The sequence below is a fragment of the Muntiacus reevesi genome, chromosome 9, assembly GCF_963930625.1.
Source record: "Muntiacus reevesi chromosome 9, mMunRee1.1, whole genome shotgun sequence".
Classification (NCBI taxonomy): Eukaryota; Metazoa; Chordata; class Mammalia; order Artiodactyla; family Cervidae; genus Muntiacus; species Muntiacus reevesi.
The window spans coordinates 55,221,524-55,235,466 of NC_089257.1; positions in this window are offsets into that span (position 1 = coordinate 55,221,524).

The following is a 13,943-nucleotide window of genomic DNA, read 5'->3' on the forward strand; positions in this document are numbered from 1 at the left end:
GGTAGGTGCGGCCAGCCAATTCTGTCTTTTTTCCCTTGCTTACAGCCCATCTTGCTAGGCAACAAGTCAGACTAAGACCTAAAGACCCTGTTACAGCCTTACCCTGAAATGGAGGGAAATGGGACTGAGAATGAACCCTGGCTAAATAAAAAACATATTTTTGATCATGCCTTTTTTTTTTTTTTTTTTTTTTTTTGAGATACACCATAACTCATCAGCCTGAAAGAAAGTGGTGATACTCTAGTGTCTGTTTGATAAGCTCATCAGACAAGCCCACAGATCATGGGAACCAAGAGAAAACGGCACTGAGAGGTTACATGAGTGTCGGGCACATTCCCGGACAGAACAAGTGTTATTGTGGGATGACACAGTCCAGAGCTCAAAGCAGATGCTAGCTCGTCCTGTTCTCAGAGGAAAGGCCAGCTGAAAATGGAGCTCCGAGACAGGGTCAAAAGCAGCAATGCTCTTTCTGGCTGGTAGCCCTCATCCAAGCCTTTTCTCCATAGAATATCAATGGGAAAAAGACAGAACCCAGAAAAATCTGTGTAACTGTCTCTAGAATTAATTGTGATTGATATTGGTCCAAGGGAGTGAACAAATTCAGAACAGGGAGAGAGATGTCTGATCCTAAGACCGAGCAGGATATTTTCCAAAGTTGCTTTCTGTTCCATTAAAGTCTCATCAGCACAAACTTTGGGGGAGATTTAAGACACTCACCCTGGTAGCATTTGCGAAAGTAGATATCTGGGCCAGCAAGACTATGTCCACTTAGATGTTCTCCACTAGCTAGGAACAGTAGCAGGAATAGGGCGAACAGAATCCTCAGAGCTAATAAGCTCTGTTGTTTTGTCGTTCAGTCACTCAGTCATGTCCGACTCTTTTGCAACCCCATGGACTGTATAGCCTGCCAGACTCCTCTGTCCATGGGATTTTCCAAGCAAGAATACTGGTGCGGATTGCTATTTCCTTCTCCAGCGAATCTTTCCAATCCAGTGATCAGACCCATTTCTCTGGCATTGCAGGCAGATTCTTTACCATTAAGCCACTAGGGAAGCCCAATGAGAACCTTGGAAATCATTAAATCTTGATTTTGGAGAGAAGGAAAGTGGGACTTGGGGAGGAACAAGGACATACCTTGTTCAAGTCAAAGGGGCGGCGGGAAGGAGAGCCAGCACACGCGCTTAGGTCTATGGATGCCAAGCCCCAGCCTCTTTCCTTTGCACTGAGCCTTGAAGGACAGTCTAGGAACTGGCAAGGATGCGGCTTCCCTTTTTGCGGCTCTGGGCCAGATCCTAAATGCAGTTCTCAGGGAAGTCTCCAGCAGGTTGTCAAGTGCTCCTGCCAGTGCTGAGCTGGCCAAGGAGTGTGGGGAGAAGGCTTAGAAATCCTCAGCTCTGAAAGGTGGCCTGTAATTGTAAAATTCCATTTCCTTTCAATTAGCAGCTGATTGCATTTGATGAGCTGCAACATTGTTTCCTCCATGTAGATTAGGAGTCAGAGCAGTCAATGAGCTGTGAAATTCTCTCCCTGCTGAAACAATAGACAGTGATTAAAGCGCAGCTAATCCGATCATTATAGCCAGAGCCCACTGATCATTAGCTGCTAACCAGATCCCAGAGAGCTTCTCCTGCCTGGCCAAGGCCGGCGGGATGTAGCAGGTAAATGCTACTATACGCCGGCCTCCTGCCTCTCCCATGCCCAGAAGTCCTGGGTGGACCCAAGGGCCGGGGTGAAAACCAGCATGCCCCTGTGGAGGCAGGGAATGAGCCTGCCAAGGATAGCTTGATGTCCGGGAGAGAGCGAGGATTTTGGAAGCAGATGTAACAGATCTGGGATTAAATCCCACCATCCACTTCCCCTTAGTTTGTCCTTTAACCTCTGCATCTCAGTGAAATGATTTACCCCAAGTCCTTAATAATAACCTTCCTTGTGTGGTTGTTCTGAGGATTAATGTCACAGCCCAGGTAAGATCCCTGGCATAATGCTAAAAGTCAGTAATAACACTAACTAACATCTCAAGTGTTTGCTACGTGCCCAGCACTCTTCTGAGGGCTTTATGTGGCTTAACTTGTCTAATCCCCATAACAGCACTGATAAAGTGATGCTATTATTATCCCGTTTTTCCCACAAGGAGCACAGAAGTTCACTAACGTGCTTGAAATCACTTACGGCTCTAAGTGACAGAGCTAGGCTTTGAACCAGGCGGGCCAGCTCAGAGGCCCTGCTATGAATCACACTCCACTTTGTTGCTTCTCAGAAAATGTTAAAACTCATTGTCTCCTTTTGCTGGGCCTGTAGTCTTCAAACTTGACTGTGTAGATTAGACAAGAGAGTCATAAACACACAGGTCATTCGGTCCAAGCCCCAGAGATTCCAATTCAGTAGGTTAGAGAAAAGACTCAAAACCTGGATTAGCACCATATGTGATGCTGGTGCAGGGCCTACCCAGAGAAACGCTCTAAGTTCTGGGGAGCAGAGGCGTGGCTGCCCAGGGCCTGCATCTCACCCAGGCTAGCGCCCCATGATTGATGAGGAAAGCCACGGTTGTACTTAAAGAGAACTCAAGGAGGGGAAATGTAGGCTTGGGGCCACACATGTCAGAATTTGCATTTGTTCCTTCCCTCACAGGTGTGGCCATGTAAATCATCCATAGCAGGCTACCTCTGAGAGTGAAAAGGGAAATAATTATAATTTTTCCAGGATAACCAGTGCAATGGCTTGTTATCACTGATTCAATGAACATGAACTTGGGCAAACTTGGGGAGATGGTGAGGGACCGGCAGATCTGGAGTGCTGCAGTCCACGGGGTCGAAAAGAGTTGGACGTGACTTAGCAACTGAACAACAACAACGAGCCCAAACTGGGGCTGTCTCAAGTGCTGGCCTGCTTTTCTTTCTTGGTTCTCACCTCCTACTCTGAGATCTACAGCACCTACAGCGCATGAGCAACCTGAGCTCAGACAAGCAGGAAAAGTAGAGTTAGTCTCCCCAAAGCTGCATCTACCAATAACAGATGAGGAATCTGTTAATAACTGCTTGAGCATCCTGCCCCTTCAATGGAATAATCACTCTAAAAATGTTCTACTCTTTAGCCCAGAATTCCTCAGCAGGGCTGATCTCCAGTGGTCCGCCATAATAAATAAATTTTAACAATTCGTATTGTCTTCTTTCTATTCTATCTTTCACATCTTTGCTGATCATTTCCTGGAATCCCCTCCCAATTGAATTAGTTATCTCCACGTCCTTCCCGAGGGTCTTTTTCTGTATTCAGAACAGTGACCCTACCACTAACTACCCGTGCAACTCTGGGCAAGGGATTGCATTTTAGTTTCCTTAAGAATAAGATGGAAGTAATAGTAGTGAACACATGTACAGCATAGGACACAGCAAGCACTCGATAAATATATAATTCTATTATAATTATTGTAAATAGGATTTTGGCCTTTGCTCTGATTCACATCAAGAATTATCTTTTCTCTCCCAGGCTGCTGTTGCCTCTGTCTTTCTGGATTGTTGCAATATGCTCCCATGCGGACACCAGCTTCTCTCACATTCAATGTGGCCCCTGGACCATGGCCAAGGAGCTGTCCCTTCATTTCATCACTACCTGCTATATTTCAAGCAGAGTGCTAGACTGCACAAAATTGTAATATATTGCTTTTAAATCTGTTTTGAGAAATGACTCAGAATGGCCACTTCTATTGGAAAACACAGCATTTATTTACCCCATGCAGAAACCTAGCACTTAGACTAAAGATCAACACATTTCTAAGGTCTCAACTTGATCATCACTCCTTTTCTCAGATGCTTTGTTGCTGCTGAATGAAGTCCAAATGTAGCTTTCAAAGTCATGTCTTAACCTCCTAGCTGCCCAACAGGTCTGCTGCTACCGCTTCTGCTCAGAAGCCTTTCCCCACAGAGAATATACCACTTTCTCTCCCCTCTGCTAAACGCCCTACCTACCTCCTACTCTCCCTTCAAATGAAATGAATGTGAGGTACAATTGCCTACTCCTTTTAATTTTTTGCCAGGCACAGTTGAACAGCTGATTTCACACATTTCTACCTATGGTTTCCTCCTTCAAGCTAATTAGTTTCTTTTCAAGTAATTGCAAATAGTACATTTTCCAAGCCCTTGGAGTCAAGGCTGACAACTAGCTGCTTGGAGTGGGCTCTTATCAATAGCTCACGGAAATTAGACGTGCAAACATCACACTGGGGCCCCAGGGTTGCTCTAAATTGTTTGGAATAAACAGCTCATGGAAGTCCCAGGGCTCTTTCATGAATACCATGAGAGCGTTGGGATGTGGTGGGCAACGTGGTAGACAGAAACTTCCCTCGGCATCAACAGGGATCAGTTCCCCACACGTGAGATTTACTGTGTCCCAGGCACCATGTCTGCTGCTGAGTGTGGTCCAGAAGACAGGGGCTGGGGTGGAGGCAGAGGTAGAGAAGAGATTGGGAAGGTTTACAGAGGTAGTAGAAGAATTGCCTGGAGGTGGATTGACAGGTTTCTGGAATAATAATAGTCTCCCTCACCCATAAGCCCAGTTCACCATTGTTCAGGAACCAAAAATAAGTTTGTGCTTGTAAAGTTCTAGTTCAGTCTTTGGGACCTGACGAATGCTCATTCTCAGATCTTCTGTTTTCCATCACATCTGCAGTTATATTTTAAGGAGGTTTATTTTATTCTTCTTTCCATTCAAGGTTAGTATTGTTCTTTTGGACCTTGGGTGAGGAGGGTGGAGTTATTCAAACTCTCGATTCATAGCACACTGGCTCTCACCATCAGTCCACACAAGTCCCTTTCTCCTTGGATTAGTTTTCCTAATTATGTTGTAACACATAGCCATGAACTTAGCAGCTTACAACAATACAAATGTGTTATTTTGTAGTTCTATAGACCAGAAGTCTGATTTGGAGCTCCATGAGATTAGATGAAAGTCCTGGCAGGGTGCATTCCCTTATGGGGGCTTCCCTGGTGGTGCTAGTGATAAAGAACCTGCCTGCCAGTGCAGGAGATATAAGAGACACGGGTTCGGTCCCTGGGTTGGGAAGATCCCCTGGAGGAGGGCATGGCAACCCCCTCCAGTATTTTTGCCTAGAGAATCCCATCGACAGAGGAGCCTAGTGGGCTAGTCCATAGCGTTGCAGAGTCAGACATGACGAAAGCGACTTAGCACAGCACATTTCCTTCTGGAGGATCTAGCAGAGAAACTGTGTCCTTGCCCTTTCCTGCCTCTAGAGACACCCCACTTCCCTTAGCTCATGGTCCCCTCTTTCCATCTTTAAAGCTAACACCTTCAGACCTGGTCCTTCTCTGTCAAATAGTCACCTCTCCCTCTGGCTCTTCTGCCTCTGCCTTTGACCTCAAAATACCTTTGTTGGCCTACTCAGATAATCTAAGATAATCTCCCTATCTGTTGATCAGCAACATTAATTCCATCTGCAACCTTAATTCCCCCTTGTCATGTAATTAAACAGATTCACAAGTTCTGGGGATTAGGATGTGGCTGTCTTTGAAGGTGGAGGTGGGGGGCATATTCTGTCTACATAATTCCCAATCCTCCTCCTGTTTCTTGTCTTTGTCAGCATCTATGTTATGTGTTTGATACATGCCCTGAAATGTGCATGCTTCCTTTTAAGTGGGCCATTGGTGTGTGTGTTTTTAATTGGCTTGTATGGTACTTTTTATGTTCTACCTGTGGTATTGTTCTTACATTTTTCACTTGATACTGTGTTTTTAGGGTCTTTCACGTTGTTCTGGATACCCTGAGTTTGATGCTACTAATAACTGCTTTTAGTCCACAGTTTGCATCTATTTCATGTTATTATCCATGCTTCTACTGATGGATTCCTAGCCTGCCTTTACTCCACTCTAAACATGACAGGCATCCTTGTTCAGTTTTTTGTGGACCTATACAAGAATTTCTCTGGAAAACATGCTAGGACTAGGATTTCTGGGTCTCAGGATATATGTCCCTCTTTACCAGCTAGAATTCAGTTGCTGTCTTGGGGCTACTTCAGCTATACCAGCTAGTTCTGCTGTTAACCCTCTCTTTATCATGATGGTGATGCAGTGTCTTCCCATGTCAAACCTCTTGCCCAGGAGCAGAGCTGAGAGTCCATCTCTTCAGTGTGTATTTTTATTTCCTACACAGGTTTGGGGTCACTAAACTGACTTTGCACCAGCAACATTTGTGTCCTCAACTACTCCTTGTGGGAAGCACTGTGCTAGCCTCTGGGCTCCATTAGTGAGGTCTGCTCTCTGGTTCTGCAAGTTCAGAGTCATATTTCCATCCCTTCTCCTCCATCTTCTTGCCTCTGGACTCTAGTTTTATTAATTCAGCAAATATTTGTTAGGCACCTACTGGTCCAAGTGTATTATCCCCCACTCCCCACTCTAGATACTGAAGATGTGAAAGGAAATATTAAGAGGCTTACATTCTGGTGTTTCATCACTCAACCTCAAAACCTTAGCCTACATTCACTCCTCCCCCAAACCCAAGCAGACTAGCCAACATCATTTCTTACCTGGACAGTTGCACTCATCTGCTACTTGATCTGCCTGTTTATATTCTTGATCCATCTAGTCCTTATTCTGAATAATAGCCAGGAAAAAATTGAAAATAGAGATGAACCCATCGTTCTTCCATATCTGTCCACATTCCATCACTTCTAGGATAAAACCCATATCCCTTGCCTAGTTGACAAAGCTCCATGAGAGCTGGCTTCTGCCTGTCTCATGACCTCATTCCGTGCCCCTCTTTTCTTCCTTCACCATTTTTCAGCCCCTTTGTTCTTTCTTTTTTCTGGAACAAGTCAAGCTTGTTTCTGCCTCTTGGCCTTTGTCCTAGATGTTCCCTCTGCCTTGAATGTCCTTCCCTCTGAGCTGTGTATGGCTGGTTCCTTCCCATCACATGTATCTTAGTCCTGTTTTTAGCCTATGGATAGTATTTATTTACACCATTTATTTATTTAATTGTGGTTTTCTTGCCTGTATTACCCTGTAGAGTGTGAATTTCATGAGCATGCCTTTATCTGCCCTGTCTACTGCCTTATCCGCATTTAGTATACTGCATGGCACCAAGAAGGTACTCAACAACAAGCTGTTTTCAAGAATGACTGAGTGAGTCTAAAGCAGTTGTTCTTAAGCTTGGCTACTCATAAGAATCATTTGCAGGAAGCTATTATAATTACTGATGTCCAGACCCCACCTAGACCTGTTGAATCAGAATTTCTTGGTGTAGGACCCTGGTGTTAGTACTTGTAAAAGCATCCCAGACAGATGTGCACCTAGAGCTATAAGCCATCCATTTGCCAAATAGGAGCCCATCCCAAGCAAGGCAATTTAGAAACTTTCTCTGGGATACTGTATTCACATTCAAGAGAGAGAGATAAACTTTCTCTTTATTTCTAGTGTTTTAAGTGGAGGTGCCATAAGCCGTTAACCATCTGGAACCATACTAGCCACCACTTTACCGCCATCCCTGAGCACAGGGAGGAAACCAAGTTGTCAGAGGAAAGAATAGGACCAACTCACGGACAGGCTGAGCCAATTCCAGGGGGAGGGAGGATTTGGCAGAGAGAGGTAAGAAAAATGCTGATGCTATTAGAGAAGTCCCTAAGTCTCTGAGTCTAACCCCACTTAAATTGTCTTTACTGCTCAAGCTGGTGGGGATTAGGTTTCTGTCACTTGCAACTAAAAGGATGCCGATCAATGTTCCACCCAAGCAACTGATTGTGGGTAGGAGAAAGATGATTTAAATGCAATCCAGAAGACAGAATATTAAGGCAGTGCCTTTACTGATAAATCCACAATTCCAAAGATAGCCTCTTATTAAACTAGAAATAATTTTCTGTTTTTCTTATTTCAGCTGAGGTTAGTGTATTTATGAAGGGTCACAGTTAAGCACTTCTACAGCCAAGTGAGAAGTACTAGATCCCTTAATGCTTTTAATAAAGGGAACCAACTCTCAGTGGTGCTGCTCCGTACACTGCACAGGCCCAGCTCTCTGTCCTGAGGGGCTCCTCTCCCAGCCTGGGGCCTGGAGAGAACTCACACAAACAGCTGTCTTATTTCCCTGTCCCCCATGCATGGTTCCCTGTGAGCCTTCCGAAGGATGCTGAAAGGGTAAAAGTTAGGTAATGAGGCTGCAAGTTTCCATCTCAAGCACACAGGCGATGAGATCTGTAGGAAGTTGCCCAACATGCCAATCTCCAAGGGGCACTAGAAGATTTAGAAAAATGGAAGAAGGTGGGGATGATGTTTAAGAGAGCTCTCCTGGAAGAGGATACTGTATATGCTTGGAAGGGCTGCACAGAGCAGATGCGAGCCTGGGCACACAGTTTTGAAAGTAATTTCCTTAGAGAATGACAAGCTCAACTTCATGAAATCCCAGATGCCAGTGTGCCTTATTCCTGCAGTCTTCCTACATTCTCCCAGAGATAAGCTATACAAAGAAGAGAAATAGATGGTAATGTCCCAGAAAGATTTTTTATAGGTCTAACTTTGACATGGAGTTACTGGACACAAACAGGACACATAGAAACCAAGAGAGAAGTGTGGAAGCCAAGTGCCTAACCTGGAGATGAAAGCCACAATATCCTATCGCCATTATGTTAGATTTCTGCCACAAACAGTCATTATGCTGTATAAATAGAGTAAACCCTAGCAATAATCCAAGTTGGGACTTCCCAGGTAGCTCCGCTGGTAACGAATCCGCCAGCAATTCAGGAAACCTCAGTTCGATTCTTGGGGTGGGAAGATCTGCTGGAGAAGGGATAGGTTACCCACTCCGGTATTCTTGGGCTTCCCTGGTAGCTCAGCTGGTGAAGAATTGCAGGCGGTTGTAGTTGATGTCTTAGACTTTGAAGGCTGCCGTCTTTCTTTGGTGATGGGCCAGTGGTTGTGGAGAGCTCTTAATCTGGGTAGCAATCTGCAGGGCATGGTAACAAAACAGAGCCATCTTTCTTAAGATAGTGTCTATAACAAATGGATACTTGATCAGCCTCTCAGTAACAGGGCGAAATCTCAAAAATCCATGCTAAACAGCATTCCAAGGATGGTGGTTTGGTTAACTGAGGGACTTTTGCTCTGCTAAGGGAATGTATAAGTTTGGGGCCGAGCAGACTAGTTCAGTTCAATGTGGCAGAAGAGAAGTGAGCCCTGCTCCGGTGGTCTCCACTCCCATGTCCTTCACCCCAGCTGCAAATAGCTGTCAAACTATTGTCAACTACTTCAAGCCAATGGGTTTGAAGAAGAGCCAGTTCTTACCTGCCTGAGGAGCATATGACATATGCTGCATATGACAGCTGTCCTACTCATGGACATTCATCAACCCCTCACTCTTGAGGTCTGGTGCGGGAGAGGGGATGGGGCAGATAGTCACCCTTCCCAGGACGAATGCAATGAGGAAAACTGCCCCACAAAAACTGTATCACCGTCCGTCAGTGTCTGACTCTCTGCAACCCCATGGACAGCAGCACGCCAGGCTTCCCTGACCCTCACCAACTCCCGGAGCTTAATCAAACTCATGTCCATTGAGTCAGTGATGCCATCCAAGCACCTCCTCCTCTATACCACAGCCCATAGGTGTCTCTTCATTGCTTTTATATTTCCAGTCTTTGAAACAAACTACCTAAGTCGATTAGCATTGCCTCCTGTGAACTTTTTGTGAAAATGGTTGTAATTTAGGGGGCTGAAGCCTGAGTAGAACTCTCCATCATCAACCAAAGTTCTGAAACCAAGCTGATACAAATTCTTCTCTTGGACTAGCTCTCTGAGACCTAGGCCCACATCATATATATTGTGTCTGACTCTTGAACTCAGATAAAATTCTTTTTCTTTTACTGTTTTATTGAATATTTTCTACTGGTAGCTCTGACTATTACAACTACATATTTTATAGTCCAGTTACAGTTAATTTCTCTTTTTAAGTAAGACATAAAAAACCTTACTAAGAAAAAATTCTTTAAAACCCCCCAAAACAAAAGCAACCATCCTTTGCGAGGCATAAACCTTGCAGTTTGGAAAGTAGAGGTCTGGTGATTCAGTCATCTTCCATTAATTAGCACTCCTCATGCGACAACACACTAACCCGCCTACCTCCTGACCACACCTTGGGATGACTCCCTTGTTTAATATTAGATCTCTAATGTCTGCATGCACCACCCACCCCCCATACACACACAGGTAAACACAAATAAAGTTCTGAACAGATAAATACAACTGTAAAACAGCTAAAAAAATGAGATTTTAAAAATTAGAGACGTGATACTCATTCCCTTCCCCTCCCTGTATGATCTAAATTTACTTCTCCACCCTTATCAACATTATGCTTGGCTATGCTACTTGCTTTCCAATTGGATGTTAGTGGATGTGACATGAGTGAAGGCATGAGATACTTTGTACATCTGCCATTGCCATGAAAAGAACCTGCCCCAGTTAGCCCACTGATCCAAGGAGAATGAGAATCATATGGAGCAGAAATGAACCCAAGCTATCGTTTAAAGCCAAACCCAGTATAAGTCAGCTAATATTCAATCCACTTGATACATAAATGACTGCATTTTAAGCCACTGCATTTTGGGGTGGTTTGTTATACAACTTTATTGTGACTATAGTGAAATAAGACAAGATGATAAAGATTTTCTCAAGTAAGATATGAAACCCAAAAGTCAAGGGTAAAACATTGACAGATTTGATCATGTGTATTCTTAAAGCTGTGTGGGAATTTCTAAGAAAACAATACAATATATATTCTTACAAAATTAATCTGAGCCAGTAATGAAAAAATTATCTTTTGCAAAAAGCAGAGGTTAGGTAGAAGAATGTGCAAATGACAGTGGGTACAAAATACATGGGTGATGATGATCTTCATCCTTGCCATTTATGGAACATTATGCAGCTGATAAAAAAGAATAAAAGCAATCATTTGTGAACTATCATGTAAGGGTGTTCATGATTAATAAAAATTTCAGAACACATGATAAGTTAGATGATATCTTGGGAGGGAATTTGGGAGGAAACCCACTACACTTGTTTTTAGGGATTGAAATGGGAGAGGGAAAGTGAAGATGGGGACTTCCACTTTGGCTGTCTTGATCCTTTTCCATGACCATGTATTAGGTGTGCATTTGGTCTCAGATACCCTTTTGCCCAGTTGCTCAGTATTATAATAGCACCATTATCATAGTATTATCATATGGTGGTCCAGCCAGATGTGTGAGACCTCCACCAGTGATAGGAAGCCTACAGCCCTTTGACATTGCCCTTTGGGTTAAATGCAGTTTTTAGAATGTTCTGCCAAGTATCTCAGTATATCTAGATAAAGTCAGCTGTCCTTTCTCCCAAGTCCACTTTAACTTTCCTCATAGTCACTACATCTAATTTGTTCTTTATTTACCTCATCATGAATTTAGTTCATAGTAGTTGAATATATACAGAAATATACCTTGGAATATACAGAAATGAAGGTGTAATTTTATCCTCCAATTGTGGATGCCCAGAGCTGCAAGGGAGGTCCCAAGTCATCCTGTTTAGCACCTCCTCAACCACCACCACCACCAACACATTCTTTACAGAAAAGAAAATAGAGTTGTAGAGCATCTTTAAGAGGTCCCAGAGCTGGGAGGTCAGAACAAGCATTCTGAAGTAGTGAGCCAGCTCAGTCTTCTGTTTTTTCTTGTAGCATCTTACCCTACAGTCCAGTTCTAAAGACTGGTTGGTTCTTGGGGCTGGGAAGACAGCAAAGCAGCAGGATTTGGTGGCAAGAGCATGAGCTTTGGAATCAGATACACGTGGGTTCAAAATCCAGTTCTGGAATTTGTATGAACTCCATTGTGGGCATGTTACTTAACATCTCTAATTCTCTGTGCCCTCACTTATTAAATGAGGTGGTAATAGCTACCAAACAGAGTTATTGTGAGAGAAAAATGAGTTAAGGTTTAGAAAGCACTCAGCGCAGTGCCTGGCAGAGAGTAGGAGCTAATTAAATGTGAACTCCATTCCCTTCTCCGTGGAATACCTCGGGAGCTGAAACACTCCTTTATGCATCAGGGAATTAACACCACTGTTATGAGATTAATTCACAGCAATGCACATGAAAACAGTGATTCAGATCATGGCAAAAAACTATAATTAAAGTATCTGGTATTGTTTGATTACAGGGTTGGCTTCACTCACTTTAGCACTTTGTGGGCAGAGAGCAGGCAGCCTGGGAGAGGAACAGCTTGGTTTGGGGGAGGTTCCTGACCACTTCCCAGAGCCCTGCTGGGTGGTGATGACTCCCTGAATTTTGTTTTGCACTGAACTTTATGGGGTAGGGAGTGGGAACCTCACACTTACTGACCATCTACTATGTACCAGGCCCTTTGAATATTCATTCTCACTCTATTCTCCCCCAAATCCTAAAATGTCAATAATAATTTTATTTGATAACTGAGAATGCTGAGGCTCACAGGTAAAATCATTAAGTTGCTCATTCCGAGTAAAAGATGGAGCTAGGGTTTAGTTCAAGTCTGTGGACTCAAAAGACATATTCAATTCACCACCCTGCCTGCCTCCTAGTTTAGGCACCAAATTTATAGCCAACTAAGTAACAGGCACCTTTTAAAATACTCTAAGTATTATGGCCAAGACTACTAGCTAACTAACTCCTTTCTCCCCCTCTTCACTAACAAATTTCATCTTTATTCTGAGTAGCAATATGCCCAACTGTAGATCATTTCTGAGTTTCCTTTGCAGCTACGGGGGCCCCAAAGAGCTAAAAATCGCAACTACTACCAGAAAATATCCTAAACAAATCCTGACCCATGTGAAGAGACCCATGTGAGAAACATGACTTCATGTTTTCCATCCCCTCCTCTTCTCTTCTGCTTCCTGTCTAGAATGTGAACTAAGAGTCAGTGCCTGGCAGCCCTTTTGAACCATAAGGTTCATGAAGTGATCCTAAGAATGGAAGACAGTGCTCAAAAGTGGAGCAGAAAAGTCCAGGAAGAAGGTCCCTGATGACAATGTAGCTCTTGGGCCAATATGATATTGTTGATGTTAAAATACCTTTTAAAGGAGAGAGAAATAAGCCTCTACTAATATAAGTCTTTTCTATTGTTTTATTGCTACTGAACATAATCCTAACTGATACACTTATGGTATTTTATTTAATCCGCCAACAATTCTACAAGGTAGGTCTTTTTTGCTGTCATTGTTCTCAGGTTTCTAGGGTGAGATAGCTGAAACACAGTTAGGTGAAGCCCTAGATCACTGAGCTAGTAAGGAACAGAGAGTAGATGTGAAACCTAGCCAACTTCTTCAATGCTCATACTCTTAATAATCATATGAGACTGCCGAGCTGGACTAGACATCAAAGACTATTTTTCCAAGCTGAAGAACTTTCATGTCTCAGTGGAATTTTCCTTCAGAATCAAACTTTATTTCTGATGGCTTCAGCCCTATTTGCATCTGGCATGAGGTTAGTTTTTCACTTTGTAAGAAATAACATTCTAATGGGTTTTTAAGGGCCCAGAAGACTTGTTAGCCATTCCCTGGCTGCTGCAGGACAAACTCATTAAAAGCATCTGAACAAAACCAACAGAACTTGAAGGGCGACAAGAAAACGAGGAAGACACTCTGTGTGAGGAGTTAGAGAATCTATACAATAAGTCACAAATGTCAAAGGACCCAGTCACCCAACTGGAGTTGGGACTCTGCATCCAGAACACTTAACTTGTTTACGTCTCCAGATCTCATGTCTTTGGAATGAGAACCACAATCACATATTCATTACGAGAATTTCTTCCAATGAAACAATTTGGGATATCCCTGGAGTTTTCTTTTAACAAGATTTAACCTTTATGGAAAAAGAGTTTGCTAAGCAAATGAAGCAAATAAAATTGGAGGTGACATGTTTACAGAGCTAAAGAGAACAAATTATTTCGCAGCACT